The sequence below is a fragment of the Lepidochelys kempii genome, chromosome 4, assembly GCF_965140265.1.
Source record: "Lepidochelys kempii isolate rLepKem1 chromosome 4, rLepKem1.hap2, whole genome shotgun sequence".
Lineage (NCBI taxonomy): Eukaryota > Metazoa > Chordata > Testudines > Cheloniidae > Lepidochelys > Lepidochelys kempii.
This window is the reverse complement of record NC_133259.1, coordinates 83,215,158-83,230,508: the sequence shown is the minus strand read 5'-3', so window position 1 is coordinate 83,230,508 and position 15,351 is coordinate 83,215,158.

Genomic DNA, 15,351 nt, shown 5'->3' with positions numbered 1-15,351 from the left:
TAGCATATCACCTCCTCATGCGAAGAGTTGTTTTGTGAGAGTGAACTTTCATTTCAAACATCATGGCACATTTGATTTACACCATGGATTTATTGCTGAAGAGGTAGTTGTAGTCATGACCTGCAAGCAGCATTCACATGAAATCTCACATTTTTTCTTCTTTGAATTAGTTTACATGATTAAATTACAACTATTTTAAACCCTGGGGTTTTCAATTTTCAAGCCACATTCTAAAGATTTTAACAGCTACAGAACCTGAAAAAGGCTAGTGTCATAGCTCTTGAATGTAGCACTAACGTATTGAACTGGTTGAGCAATTAAAGTTCATGGAGGTCATTGCTGGTCATTATGGATTAGTTAAGAGATCATAGAGTACATAGCTTATTGGCCTGTGACTCCTGGTTTTTAGATTAATGTATTTTAGAGAATTTTTATAGCTGCTATGTTTCATAGGACTATTTTTTGATGGTGCTTGCTTTTTTTTAAAGAATGTACATACAGTACTTATGATTTAGAAGGCACTATATTTTATGATGTTTTGAGGGTTTCTTCAGTCATCACCAAGTTTTTTCTCAGTTGCTGTATGCCAGCCACTTTCTGCCTGCCTGCCCATGGGCTTTAAAGTGTCCATCACCATAGTATCTAGGGACTATGAATCAGACTGAGCAGTCAGAGCACAGCCTGCAAATGAATTCAAGTTTAATAACCTGCGGTTTAAATTATTGAATGATCTAAAGTGAACTGAAGTGCTTTGAAAATATATTTCAAAACTTTTCAAGGTTCCCGACCAATACCAGAAAACACTACATTTGTCAGCTCAAAAATACGAATAGATTTACATTTTAAAAGCAACTATCTCAAAAAAGCATCTCATCCTACACTTATTTGCCAAGGCCTAATGTTGAGAGTTCCATTCCTCATGCAATATTTGATGATATGCCTCTTAAAACAGTAGGATGCATACGGAGAATGTTTTGCAATTAAGTTTTGGTAATATCAACTTTTACAGCAGCCTTAATAGGTAAGTGGAAGAATAATTGATCCTGAAATATTTGGGATTAAATGTTCTCTTTGAAGTTCACATGCATATGAGAGGCCTCTGTCTATGTCTACACTTGGAGCTGGAGGTATGATTCCCTGCTTGCATTAACATACTTGTGCGAGTTCTCATCGAGCTAGTGCACTGAAAATAGGAGTTTAGCAGGAGTAGCAAAGGTGGTAGCCACACAGGCTAGCCATGCTTAGTATGCACTCATAGGGTTCTGCTCTGTTTGTACTCTGCACAGCCAGCGCATGCTGCTGCTCCTCCACTACCCATGTTACTGGAGCTACGCTACTATTGTCTGTGCAAGCTGGGAATCAAGCACCCAGCTCCAACTGTAGATGTAGCCTTAGTATCCGATGAGTACTGCAGAGGTTGTGTCTGTGGTGGCCCTGCATTCACTGACTGAGCCATCGGTTCAAAACCACATCACAGAGATTACCTGCTATTCCCGGCAATAACTAGAATAATGGTTGTGAAGGGCTTGATTTGCGGCTGCGTAGCCTGCCCAAAGTTTGGATGGCTGAATTCCAGTCCACCCATCCCACTTAATTCTCTTCACAAAGCCTGAAGATGATCCAGACCTTCTGAAGGGTGAATTCCACTTTTAGTAATTTGGGATTGAAAATCGTTTATTACAGTTATTTGAAAAACATCTTTTCAGTCCACCTTTAACTTCATATGCACAAAGTTACACAAAGCTATATAGAATGAGTAGCATAGGTATACTCTATTTCATGCTATAAATTCTGGGGATAGGAGAAGCAGAGGTCTTTTGGGCTTCCTAAAATTTAGAATACTCTTTAAAATCTTAGGAATCCATCAAACACTATCAACATCTGAACAATATTTCCCCCTCTTCATTTTGTTCTTAAGTGGAATTTAATTTTAATATACCATGGTATAAATTGTAGTCAATAGAGGAGTTTTGTTTATGTAAGGGTTCCATGAACACTGAGAAAGGACTTCAGGATTTGTACTCATTTGTAATTATATAGGAACCAGTGATGTACAAACAATAGAAATATTTGTTTTAAAGTACTTCTTGTCCTGCTTCTAAGGCAACATAAGATCCAATATATTTAAAAAACCCATTCAGCAGCCCAGGACTCTACTTTAGCCCAAATTTATAAGTTGTATTCTAATTCTCGAACTGAAGTGTGAGTTCTAAATTGGTAAAATGATTGTATCATCTCTAATAAATTCATTAGCTTCCCATATTGGGCTTCTGTGAGGTAAGACATTCCAACGTTGTGTTCAGTGGGAGAGTTCAACACCCTATCAGAAACTAAATTGAGGGGAATTTTCATGATAAAATGTTTGAGAGAAATGCTCTTTTTAGCTGAATTTGACATGATAAAGTAGTTACATAATCATGTTTCTTCTTTTTATATTTTATAAGTCTAACTGGGGATTCCACTACAGATTAAATTACATTTCATACTGTATCTGCATAGGAAAACAAGTTAAAAAAAGTTTCTTGATTAAAAATGATTGATTTAAGTTTGTGCACTACTTTCCCCACATTTTAATTATGTTCTTTGCTATGAAAAAGGTTTGTCAAGAGAACAGATTCATGCTCTATCAGTTTGTGTTCCTACTACAAAATTTGTGATGGGAATGAAGGATCAGCTTTTTACTGCTCGATATGTTCTGTGGAGTGTGCCAGCATGCTGTACTATTTTAATTTCCATCCTGGATTTTCACTGGCTGGCTATGCTACTGTTTCCCCACCTATTAATTAAGATTTAAATAGGGAGTAATGGAGTGGTTAGCAAATCAAAAGGAAGCATATTGAAAATGTTAAACTCTAGACTACAAAACTCTAATTTTAGTGACAGATGATGTGGAAACAGCTGAAGTACTCAATGCTTTTTTTGCCTCGGTCTTCACAGACACGGTCAGCTCCCAGACTGCTGCACTGGGCAACATAGCATGGGGAGTATATAAACTGGATGGATATAAACTGTTCAGAAAGGACAGCAGGGCAGAAAAGGTCGGGGAATTACATTGTAAGTAAGAGAGCAGTATGACTGCTCAGAACTCCGGTATGAAACTGCAGAAAAATCTCTGGATTAAGTTTAGAAGTGTGAGCAACAAGGGCGATGTCGTGGTGGGAGTCTGCTATAGACCACCAGACCAGGGGGAAGAGGTGGACGAGGCTTTCTTCCGGCAACTAACAGAAGTTCCTAGATCACAAGCCCTGGTTCTCATGGGAGACTTCAATCACCCTGATACCTGCTGGGAGAGTAATATAGCAGTGCACAGACAATCCAGGAAGTTTTGGAAAGTGTGGGGGACAATTTCCTGGTGCAAGTGCTGGAGGAACCAACTGGGGCAGAGCTCTTCTTGACCTGCTGCTCACAAACCAAGAAGAATTAGTAGGGGAAGCAAAAGTGGATGGGAACCTGGGAAGCAGCGACCATGAGATGGTCGAGTTCAGTATCCTGACACAAAGAAGAAAGGAGAGCAGCAGAATATGGACCCTGGACTTCAGAAAAGCAGACTTTGACTCCCTCAGGGAACTAATGGGCAGGATCCCCTGGGAGAATAACATGAGGGGGAAAGGAGTCCAGGAGAGCTGGCTGTATTTTAAAGAATCCCGATTGAGGTTGCAGGAACAAACCATTCTGATGTGTAGAAAGAATAGTAAATATGGTAGGCGACCAGCTTGGCTTAACAGTGAAATCCTAGCTGATCTTAGACACAAAAAAGAAGCTTAGAAGAAGTGGAAGATTGGACAAATGACCAGGGAGGAGTATACAAATACTGCTCGGGCATGCAGAAACGAAATCAAGAAGGCCAAATCACACTTGGAGTTGCAGCTAGCAAGGGATGTTAAGAGTATCAAGAAGGGTTTCTTCAGGTATGTTATCAAGAAGAAGAATGTTAAGGAAAGTGTGGGCCCCTTACTGACTGAGGGAGGCAACCTAGTGACAGAGGATGTGGAAAAAGCTAATGTAGTCAATGCTTTTTTTGCCTCTGTCTTCATGAACAAGGTCAGCTCCCAGACTACTGCACTGGGCAGCACAGTATGGGGAGGAGGTGACCAGCCCTCTGTGGAGAAAGAAATGGTTCAGGACTATTTAGAAAAGCTGGACGAGCACAAGTCCATGGGGTTGAATGTGCTGCATCCTAGGGTGCTAAAGGAATTGGCTGATGTGATTGCAGAGCCATTGGCCACTATCTTTGAAAACTTATGGGGGGAGGTCCTGGATGACTGGAAAAAGGCTAATGTAGTGCCCATCTTTAAAAAAGGGAAGAAGGAGGATCCGGGGAACTACAGGCCAGTCAGCCTCACCTCAGTCCCTGGAAAAATCATGGAGCAGGTCCTCAAGGAATCAATTCTGAAGCACTTAGAGGAGAGGAAAGTGATCAGGAACAGTCAGCATGGATTCACCAAGGGCAAGTTATGCCTGACTAATCTAATTGCCTTCTGTGATGAGATAACTGGCTCTGTGGATGAGGGGAAAGCAGTGGACATATTATTCCTTGACTTTAGCAAAGCTTTTGATACGGTCTCCCACAGTATTCTTGCCAGCAAGTTAAAGAAGTATGGGCTGGATGAATGGACTATAAGGTGGATAGAAAGCTGGCTAAATCATCAGACTCAAGGGTAGTGATCAATGGCTCCATGTCTAGTTGGAGGACGGTATCAAGTGGAGTGTCCCAAGGGTCGGTCCTGGGGCCGGTTTTGTTCAATAGCTTCATTAACGATGTGGAGGATGGTGTGGACTGCACCCTCAGCAAGTTTGCAGATGACACTAAACTGGGAGGAGTGGTTGATATGCTGGAAGGTAGGGATAGCATCCAGAGTGACTTAGACAAATTAGAGGTTTGGGCCAAAAGAAATCTGATGAGGTTCAACAAGGACAAGTGCAGAGTTCTACACTTAGGATGGAAGAATCACATGCACTGCTACAGACTAGGGACCGAATGGCTAGGCAGCAGTTCTGCAGAAAAGGACCTAGGGGTTACAGTGGAAAAGTAGCTGGATATGAGTCAACAGAAGGCTAATAGCATTTTGGGCCGTATAAGTAAGGGCATTGCCAGCAGATCGAGGGATGTGATCATTCTCCTCTATTTGGCATTGGTGAGGCCTCATCTGGAGTACTGTGTCCAGTTTTGGGCCCCACACTACAAGAAGGATGTGGAAAAATTGGAAAGAGTCCAGCGGAGGGCAACAAAAATGATTAGTGGGGTACAGTACATGACTTATGAGGAGAGGCTGAGGCAACTGGGATTGTTTAGTCTGCATAAGAGAAGAATGAGGGGGGATTTGATAGCTGCTTTCAACTACCTGAAAGGGGGTTCAAAAGAGGATGGATCTAGACTGTTCTCAGTGGAACCAGATGACGGAACAAGGAGTAATAGTCTCAAGTTGCAGTGGGGGATGTCTAGGTTCGCTATTAGGAAAAACTATTTCAATAGGAGGATGGTGAAGCACTGGAATGTATTACTTAGGGAGGTTTTTAAGGCCCGGCTTGACAAAGCCGTGGCTGGGATGATTTAGTTGGTGTTGGTCCTGCTTTGAGCAGGGGGTTGGAGTAGATGACCTCCTGACCACCTCTCTTCCAACCCTAATATTCTATGATTCTATTAATTTGATGGAATATATTCAATCTTTCAAAATAAGAAATGGAAACAAGAAAGGGCGCAATCAATTCATGTTAGAGCTGTTGATTAATCATAGTTAACTCACGCAATTAACTCAAAAAACTTAATCGCGATTATTCACTGTTTTAATTGCACTGTTAAACAATAGAATACCAACTAAAATGTATTAAATATTTTGTATTTTTCTACATTTTTATCTATATTGTATTCTGTGTTGTAATTGAAATCAAGTGTATATTACTTTTGATTACAAATATTTGCACTATAAAAATGAACAACGAAAGCAATAGTATTTTTCAGTTCACCTCATACAAGTACTGTAGTGCAATCTCTTTGTCATGGAAGTGCAACTAACAAATGTAGATTTTTTAGATTACATAACTGCACTCAAAAACAAAACAATGTAAAACTTCACAGCCCACAAGTCCATTCAGTCCTACTTCTTGTTCAGCCAATCACTAAGAGAAACACATTTGTTTACATTTGCAGGAGATAATGTTGTCTGTTTTTTGTGTATAATGTGACCTAAAAGTGAGAACAGGCATTTGTATGGCACTTTTGTAGCCGACATTGCAAGGTATTTATGTGCCAGATAGGCTAAACATTCATATGCCCCTTCATGCTTTGGCCACTATTCCAGAGGACATGCTCCCATGCTGGTGATGCTCGTTTAAAAAAAATGCATTAATTAAAATTGTGACTGTGTTATGCCATACAAAGCACACAGGATCTTTTATAAGAGAGAAGGCAAATATGCCATATTTACTGAAAATACAACAGTTAGCATGTGCTTTTCAGTCACACACACATACACACCATGCACACAGTCCTGCCAGTTGATATTTCTATAGTTACTATTCTGTTGTAGCTCGAGTCAATCTAATGGCCAGTTAGACTGAACACGAGTAAGAAGCTGGGCTCTGTTGGTTGCGGTGCTCTGAGGTTTTGGCAGGACTGAACCCAGAGTTTCATGGCAAAACACCCCAGCTTTATACTTCTAAATTCCCATTTGAGTCCGTGCATTTTGCAATGTCATCCTGTAATCATTAGTCCTTAAGTGGTGGTAATCTTGGGGTTTTCCGCTGTTATCATTTGATGGTTATTGTTGGGCTTCCCATCGTTATCGCCTATTTGTTGTCTTGCCTTCAGGGGTGGTTGCCTCACCTCTGAGGCCGTCATTGCTGTTAACATGTTTAGCATCTGATACAATGGGTGTTTTCTGATTGTCTCTTGGTGTTTCCAAGTCTCTCACTTTTTCTTGACCATCTGGACATTTGTGATGGCTTTCACACCTTATCTTTTCCTGATGCATGCATTCCTCATTCACACAAACAATCTCTCACAGAGAAGACAGCAGTATTTTATATTCAGCAGAATACATTGTAAATTAAACTTCACTAAATCTTGTGGTCAAAACAGTTTACATTGTGGCTCAGGCCTTTAACATTCCTTTAATCTAATGAACATAGACACAATACAAGATCCTGTCTTTTACTCACTAAACCTTAAACCAAAGAAAAGACTAGAGGGAAGTTTATAATGCATATAGGAAACAAGATCCCAGTCTCAGAGAGTCATTCCTTTCTGTTATTCAAAAAGGGTGGCTGACAGAATTAATTCAAAGTTTACATCAATTTTTATAGTACAGTTATAAAATCCTGTCCCTACAACTGAACTCCGTGGGGGAGAATTGTATGTTCCCTGCTCTGTTTTACCCACATTCTGCCATATATTTCATGTTATAGCAGTCTCTGCTGATGACCCAGCACATGTTGTTTATTTTAAGAACACTTTCACTGCAGATTTCACAAAACGCAAAGAAGGTACCAATATGAAATTTCTAAAGAAAGCTATAGCTCTCAACCCAAGGTTTAAGAATCTGAAGTACTTTCCAAAATCTGAGAGGGATGAGGCGTGGAGCATGCTTTCAGAAGTCTTAAAAGAGCAACACTCTGATGCGGAAACCACCAAAAAAGAAAATCAACCTTCTATTGGTGGCACCTGACTCAGATAATGAAAATGAACATGCCTCGGTCCGCACTGCTTTGGATTGTTATCAGGCAGAACCCGTCATCAGCATGGACTCATGTCCCCTGGAATGGTGGTTGAAGCATGAAGGGATATATGAATCTTTAGTGCATCTGGCACATAAATACCTTGGAACACTGGCTACATAGAATCATAGAATATCAGGGTTGGAAGGGACCTCAGGAGGTCATCTAGTCCAACCCCCTGCTCAAAGCAGGACCAATCCCCAATTTTTGCCCCATATCCCTAAATGGCCCCCTCAAAGATTGAACTCACAACCCTGGGTTTAACAGGCCAAAGCTCAAACCATTGAGCTATCCTCCCCCACCCCAACAGAATGCCTGTTCTCACTTTTAAGTGACATTGTAAACAAGAAACGGGTGGCATTATCTTCTGCAAATGTAAATAAATTTGTTTGTCTGAGCGATTGGCTGAACAAGAAGTAGGACTGAGCGGACTTGTATGCTCTAAAATTTTACATTGTTTTGTTTTTGAATGCAGTTTTTTGTACATAATTCTATATATGTAAGTTCAACTTTCATGATAAAGAGATTGTACAACAGTACTTGTATTAGGTGAATTGAAAAATACTATTTCTTTTGTTTATTTACAATGCAAATAGTTGTAATCAAAAATAAATATAAAGTGAGCACTGTACACTTCGTATTATGTGTTGTAACTGAAAACAATATATTTTAGAATGTAGAAAACACCCAAAATATTTAAATAAATTGTATTCTATTATTATTTAACAGTGTGATTAATTGCACAATTAATCGCGATTAATTTTTTTAATCACACGATTAATCACGATTATTTTTTTAATCTCTTGACAGCTCTATAGAATATCAATTGAAATGTAGTAAATATTTTTGGGTGTTTTCTACATTTTAAAATATATTGTTTTCAGTTACAACACATAATACGAAGTGTACAGTGCTCACTTTATATTTATTTTTGATTACAACTATTTGCATTGTAAATAAACAAAAGAAATAGCATTTTTCAATTCACCTAATACAAGTACTGCTGTGCAATCTCTTTATCATGAAAGTTGAACTTACAAATGTAGAATTATGTACAAAAAAATAACTGCATTCAAATCTGCCATTGCTTCTACCCCTTTTATATCCCAGTTAAGCTAACTGGATCTAACTTTAGACGCTTCACTCATATCTTGAATTTTAATCCATAGTTTTAGTATCTGAGGTTAGTGTAATTTGACAGAAGAGCCCTTCATTCCTATACAGAATCTTAGAACCTGTTACAGGGTCTGATTTATGCCACCTTATACATCACTGCTGAAATTGCCCCTCTTTCTAGTGGAGTCTTTGCCCTCTAAACCCTCTCCAAGTAAATCAGCTGTCATATTGCATGCATAGATAGATGGATCATTAGCAGCTCACATGAAGCTGTAACATTTTTGGAACAAAGCCGTTTGTTTGGCTAGGTAGCAGTACATACTTGCAGGTCTTTGGGGTGTTTCTACATAGCCGTTCCAAAGGAGGAGAGAGATGTAGTTTGTGACATTCTTTTCATTATTAGGCAGTTAATAAAAGAATGAAATTTAGGTTCAAATGAGGGGATATGGCTATCCAAATAGTTAATGAGTAGTAATTGCATAGATGAAGATAATTATTGTAATCATCCTATCTTAAGGGAAAATGCTTCATGGAGATATTAGTAATTACTACACTTGAGCAAAAAACACAAGACTTGCAATTACCTGCAAATATACCTTTGGGATTATCCCAATCATCAAATATCATGAAGAAATTGTGAAACCATCCAACTAAACTGATATAAAAAAGCAGAGAACCATAATATGGTAAGAGTTAAACAGAGCAGGTACTATTGTTAGAATTATTAAGCACTTTTATGGGAAATTCCTATAGAATTCAATAGAAACATATTTCCTTTTTTATGGATTTTTTAATCACCATGTGAATTATACCTCTGCTACAGAATTCTATAGGATGATTTAAAAAAACATAGAAAGGCTATCATTTTCTATTTCATTTTATAGACACTTACTGATTTATTCCATATTACATTCCATAGGAACTTTCCTGAACAGATATACAAACACAGCATCAAAAGGCTTAGAGATACACAAAACTTATGTGATATGCTTTGTACAGATACAGCCCACTTTAAAAACAAAACAAAACACTTTCCCCTAAACTTTGAGAGTGGCAAGACTAAAACTTGGTACCCGTTCAGTAAACGTAGGGGGTTCATCTTCCTACCATACACCACTCTTAAACCCAAATCATCATCCAATACCCATGCTCTTGTGTGGGAATAAAGGAAATGTAAGTGTGCAAAACCAATATCAACAGGTCCCTGGAAGTACAGCAAGAAGAGTGCTATCATATCTGTATAAATCTGCAGTTAAAGTCATTTTACTTATGTGGACAACAATGGAGTTTTGCAGACTCATAACTGGAAGTGATATAAATAGTGTTTTAATTTTTTTGTTTGTATAAGAGCTTAGGACCTTTATTGTAATAATGACTACAAGTGGGTTCAGAGGCTCATTCCAACATGGAGCTTTCATTGGAGGCAATCCTTGTGTTGTTAAGTTTTATGAAACTAGCAAGTCCATTGTGTTTGCAAAACCAGCTTTAATTAACAAGTGTGGGTTTTTTTTTTTTTTTTGGTCTTGCAATTTAAACGTTTGCTTTTTTGCAAGGTGATTCACTTTAAAAACAAAAACAAAACGAAAAACCACCCTTGTTTTTTCTAGCAAAATGAAACTGAGTATTTGTATAAGGGTTAGAAAAACATATTTCAAAAGCTAGGCAGGCACAAGTGTATACCATAAATATAGATAGTGCTGAATTTGTTGTCATAATTTCTCTTTTCCTTTCAGCAACTTTGTTCAAAATCTCTCCACACTGGAACACAAATCGTTCTCTCTATCATTCAAGTTTAAGTGGGTCCAAGATTAAGGAAAACAGGTCCATCCTTAATATTTTTAATGACTTGATTTCCATTTGCCTGATTGGAGCCTGGTTCATATTGTACTGCAGGTCTCAAGAGATATTTCTAGGCATGAGTAAACTGATATTTTCTAGTTCTGCATTTAGTTAAGGGAAAAGGAATTCCAGTTTGGTAGCTTCATTAGCTTAGGAACATTTAAAAAATATAAATAAGTTTGGGGATTCTGGACCTCATCCCACCTTTTCCAATGTCTCTTGATCATAGTAAGTTCTGTTGTTGGTTCCCATGTTCTCTTGGAGCCTTCTATTGGTTCACAGCTCTTTGTCCATGCTTCAGATCCATTGGATCATGGCGTTTGTGCTACCAAGTGTTACCCTTTCTGTTTCTTAGCAGAATTCCTCTCTCCTAAATGCAGTAAGTTGGTCTACTGGACTTCCCTCATGTGTTTTCAAATACTTACACCAAATACACTACACAAACTTCTTAGAGAGATCATTACAAGGTCTTTAGTATTATTATGTATCTCACACAATTTTATTTTTGTTTTTTTTACATTGACTTGAGTTGCTCCTCCATGCAATAATAGTTATCCTTCCAAAACTTTCCAGAGTCACACAGGCCCTCAATGTCAACTGCCTCCTCTTCTGTTCAGTTACTGAAACATTGCAAAATGTTTGCCCCTTCTCTACTATTATCTAAATAATGCTCTGAACCAGTTCAGCTCTACCCACTTCTGACATCTTACATTGGCAACAGGTAATCTTTGTTGCATAGACAAGGCTACAATTGAGCAATTTTGAATAACAAACATATTAATAAAAATCAAAGTCTTTTTCATGGACAATTCACAACAAGAAAAGAAAGGCTGAGTTTATCGGTTGAAGTACTCACTACGAATGGATTTCTGAGCTCTATGTCCACGGAATCTGGGCTGAGTTTCAACCACCTCTTTCCCATTCACTCTTCATCTAGCAGCAGGACAGCACTGAGACTGACTTGCCATGATCAGATGAGATGGTAATACCATTCTGGATTTCATTATCTATACGATGAATAGCATATTGATGCTGTTGCCTCCCTATCAGCTTTCCCAGTTTCTTTATGCACATTTAATAACAATTAATATACACACCCTAAAAAATACCTGTCTGGAACCCTCCTGCAGAGAATGAATGTAATCTCTTCAAATCAATCCCTGCTAGTCCATTGCCTGACCAGCATTGTCTCATGATGATCCTGCATCAAAAGATGCTACATTCGCTATCACTATAAAGCTGTATGTTATCCATTACTCAACACCATCTTGAAAACAGATTGTCAATTTTTTTTTATTTAAAAACCTACCTGGATACCCCTGAGATGCTCAGCTGCCTCCTTATCTTCTGTATTACATTCCCCAACAAACCCATATAAAAGGCTGGAGTGTATCCATCTCCATCACACAAGGTATTGATGCAACAGTAACTTCCTGACCACAAGAAGGAGTAGTAGCATAAGCTGGATAGAATGCACTGGCAATTTTAAAGACAAACTCAGTGTTGCTCAACTTTTCATAGAAAACTCTGAGAGAATGACCTTTAAATTTGATGTGTTTATAGTTTTCAGAAAAAAAGACCCATTAAGGTTATATATACCAAGTTGCACAGTGCATTATAAAGGTGAAAAGTAGGCACTGTCCCTTGACTGTAGGAGAGGTAAAATTCACACTGAGTTAACCACCACCTGCTGCATGATTCTTATAAACTCTATAATTGAAGATCACAATAGAGCCCAGCCTAGATAATCTGCTGGGAAATGGATACATGCATGTACAAAAGATCAAAGCCTTACTCTGTGGGCTAAATCAAATCCTTCCACTGAAGTAAATGGTTTTATACCAGGGATGAATTTGTCTCTCTGCATCTTATTCAAGTCAATTTTATCAAATGTTGTGTTTTCTAACTTGAAGACTGATACAGTGTTTAAATTTATCATGGCATGAAATATGAACCAGAAGCCAGGTGCAGATGATTGATACAAAAGTAACGAAACTGGCTGCACCTTGACTGTGCACCTGCGTTTGGAATGGATTCATGGGCGATCTGGTTAACAGATCTCATGTTGGAAACAAATAGCAATTTTTTTCTCAGTATCGAACTGAAAATGTACATAATGTGAACACTTATGGACTTCTTATCTTGCCAGTCGCAACAAATGTCTTGGATCACAGGTTATATGCAATGACAAGATTTAACCCCCCAACTGCCTCAGATAATATTGCATTCAACTCAGTAAGCTGCTTGGCTTTGATCCTTAGCATTCTTAAAAAAACTGCACTGCTGAATGATGCAACTGATTTACTTATGTTTAAGGAATAAGCTCAATAGAATGGTCTAACATGCACTGATTACAGCAAAGCATTTGATAAGAAAAGGCATAACATTGCCTCAAGTTGAGGGGAGTAAGATATGTTCAGAAATTGTTTTTAGCTGAGGCAAACTTAGCACAGCTTATACCTAATGCCAGAGGTTCTCTTCTGGCTCAGGTAGTAGAAAAGCTGTCTTCAGACAGTTAGATGGGATCCCTGTGAACTTAGATGGTCAAGAGTCCTATGTGATAAAATGTCAAGAATTGCACAACTGAACTCATCCTTGAGTTCCTCAGCTATGGAGGGCAGGGCAACTAAAATGTCTCAGAACGTGAGCAGATGTTATTCATTTGTTCTTGGAACATTCTGCTTGATTTACTTCTAAAATCCATTCTGATTTGGTTTGAATCTTCTTTGTGACTATTCTTCCCTTGTTATGGTATGCTTGCTATTTCCATTAAAGTTAATAGGACATAAGTACTCACATTGATATCATATTTTCCCCTCAATCTGGTAGCAGCTAAAGATGCAGAAGCTGTCAGCAGCCTTTTCAGCACAAAACAGATGTTCTCACATTAATAAACTGTTTACAGGGAGAGATGGCATTTTGTCAGTCAGGTGAATCACATTGCCCGACAATGGTTCACAACATAAAACAATGTAACACTCTTCATGTTGATGTGAAAGCTGCTGTCAGTTCATCTAGCAGCTTCTGCAGTATAAAAGGACAGAGCAAGATTAGTGAAAATGAAATGTTTGAATCCAGCAGATTTTTTCTGAGTAATCAAGACCAGAGAGTTATTCAAACAGTAGGAGATTGTCTCTTCTCATCTAATACAAAATAGACTATTTTTGAATATTGCCAAGATCAAATGTTATTTTTGGTTCAAGATCAAAGACCAGAGGAAAAGTATCCATGAAGAAAATCTCAGTTTGGGTGGAAGGTCACGGTTTCATATTAATAGATTAAATGAATAATCATCATTGAATGTTGTGATTTTCAATGTGCTAAGTTAAAAGTAGAGATACAGGCAGCAGAAACAATTTTAACTACAACAGCCTATGTTTGAAATAAATTGCCCGCTGAAGTAAAATTGCAACCATTGCTACCTTTTCAAGCAAATCATAATGATGGAAACTTACTTTGGACTTTGTTAGGTGTAATAAGATTTTATTAATTATTTGACCCGAAAAAAATGTACGAATAAAAATAAAATAAGAAAGTCCTTGAGGATCTTATGTTGTTGCATGTGGCATGCTGTGATGAACTGGGAATATATCTGTACAATTTCTGAATTCTGTGTGAGATTATGAACCCTATATGTGTGTGTATCAGGCAGCAAACTCCATTTCAGACAGGCACCCTTTTGCTTTCTCTATTGTCTGTTTGCCTCCATGTTGAGTTGAAAATTCTAAAGGCTTGTGGCAAAAGAATAATTGAGGGTAGTTGACTCCTAAATAACCAGTCCTTGGAAGTCTAGTCACTGTAGACAAAAGATGGTCCCTGCCCAGAAGAACTTGTTTGGTAGAGGTGAAGTTACCTTGGCATCAAAGGCAGGGGTTTGTGCTCATATTAGGAAGTTGGTGCTGGCACAAGGGTATTTTTTCCAGGGGGGAGAGAGCCATTTTGCACCAGATTAAGATGCGGGAGACTGCTGCAGAACAGGGTAGGCAGTGGGGTGGAGGACCTGCCTGATCTCACTGACGATCTCCCAAAGGAAGGGTAAGCTAGTGAGGGACATTGCATTTAGGACATTTTACTGTTTTGTATGATTTGTACTCTCCGATGCTTTATATGTTAAGTAAAGAGCACGAAGATGTTACACACAAACACACACACACTTTGTAAAATGCATGTATGCTGTACAACTCCTGCATGCTCCTGAAAGTATTAAACTATAAATCAGAAGCTTCACACCTTTAGGGTGGAGTTCAATTACTGGGGAGTCTGAAGGGTCAGAGGTGGTTGGACAGTGGGTTCTAACATTCACAGGCAGGTGCCAGAGAGGAGGAAGGTTTGTACTCTGAAAGTGTGCCTAGGGTCCTGAAATTGGGACAGTGGCTGGACTCCATTCAGGCTCCAGGGGCATGAGACACCCTGGGGAATCAGAGCATAGAGGCTTGGATTTCCCTCATAACAGTAAGGGACACTCGCTAGGGTCTGTGACACACTCTTGTGAAGACACTGGGCCAGATTCTGTCCTGCTTCTGCTTGGTGCTGGATAATGGGAGTGGGAGCCATTAAAGAGCCAGTTATGACTCTCTGATTATATGGTCTGATTTGTGTTAGTTCTAGTGTAAGTTAGAGCACCAAGGGGCCTCTCTAACTTACATCAGATGGCTGTGGTCCATAAGACACTGAATGCCAGCT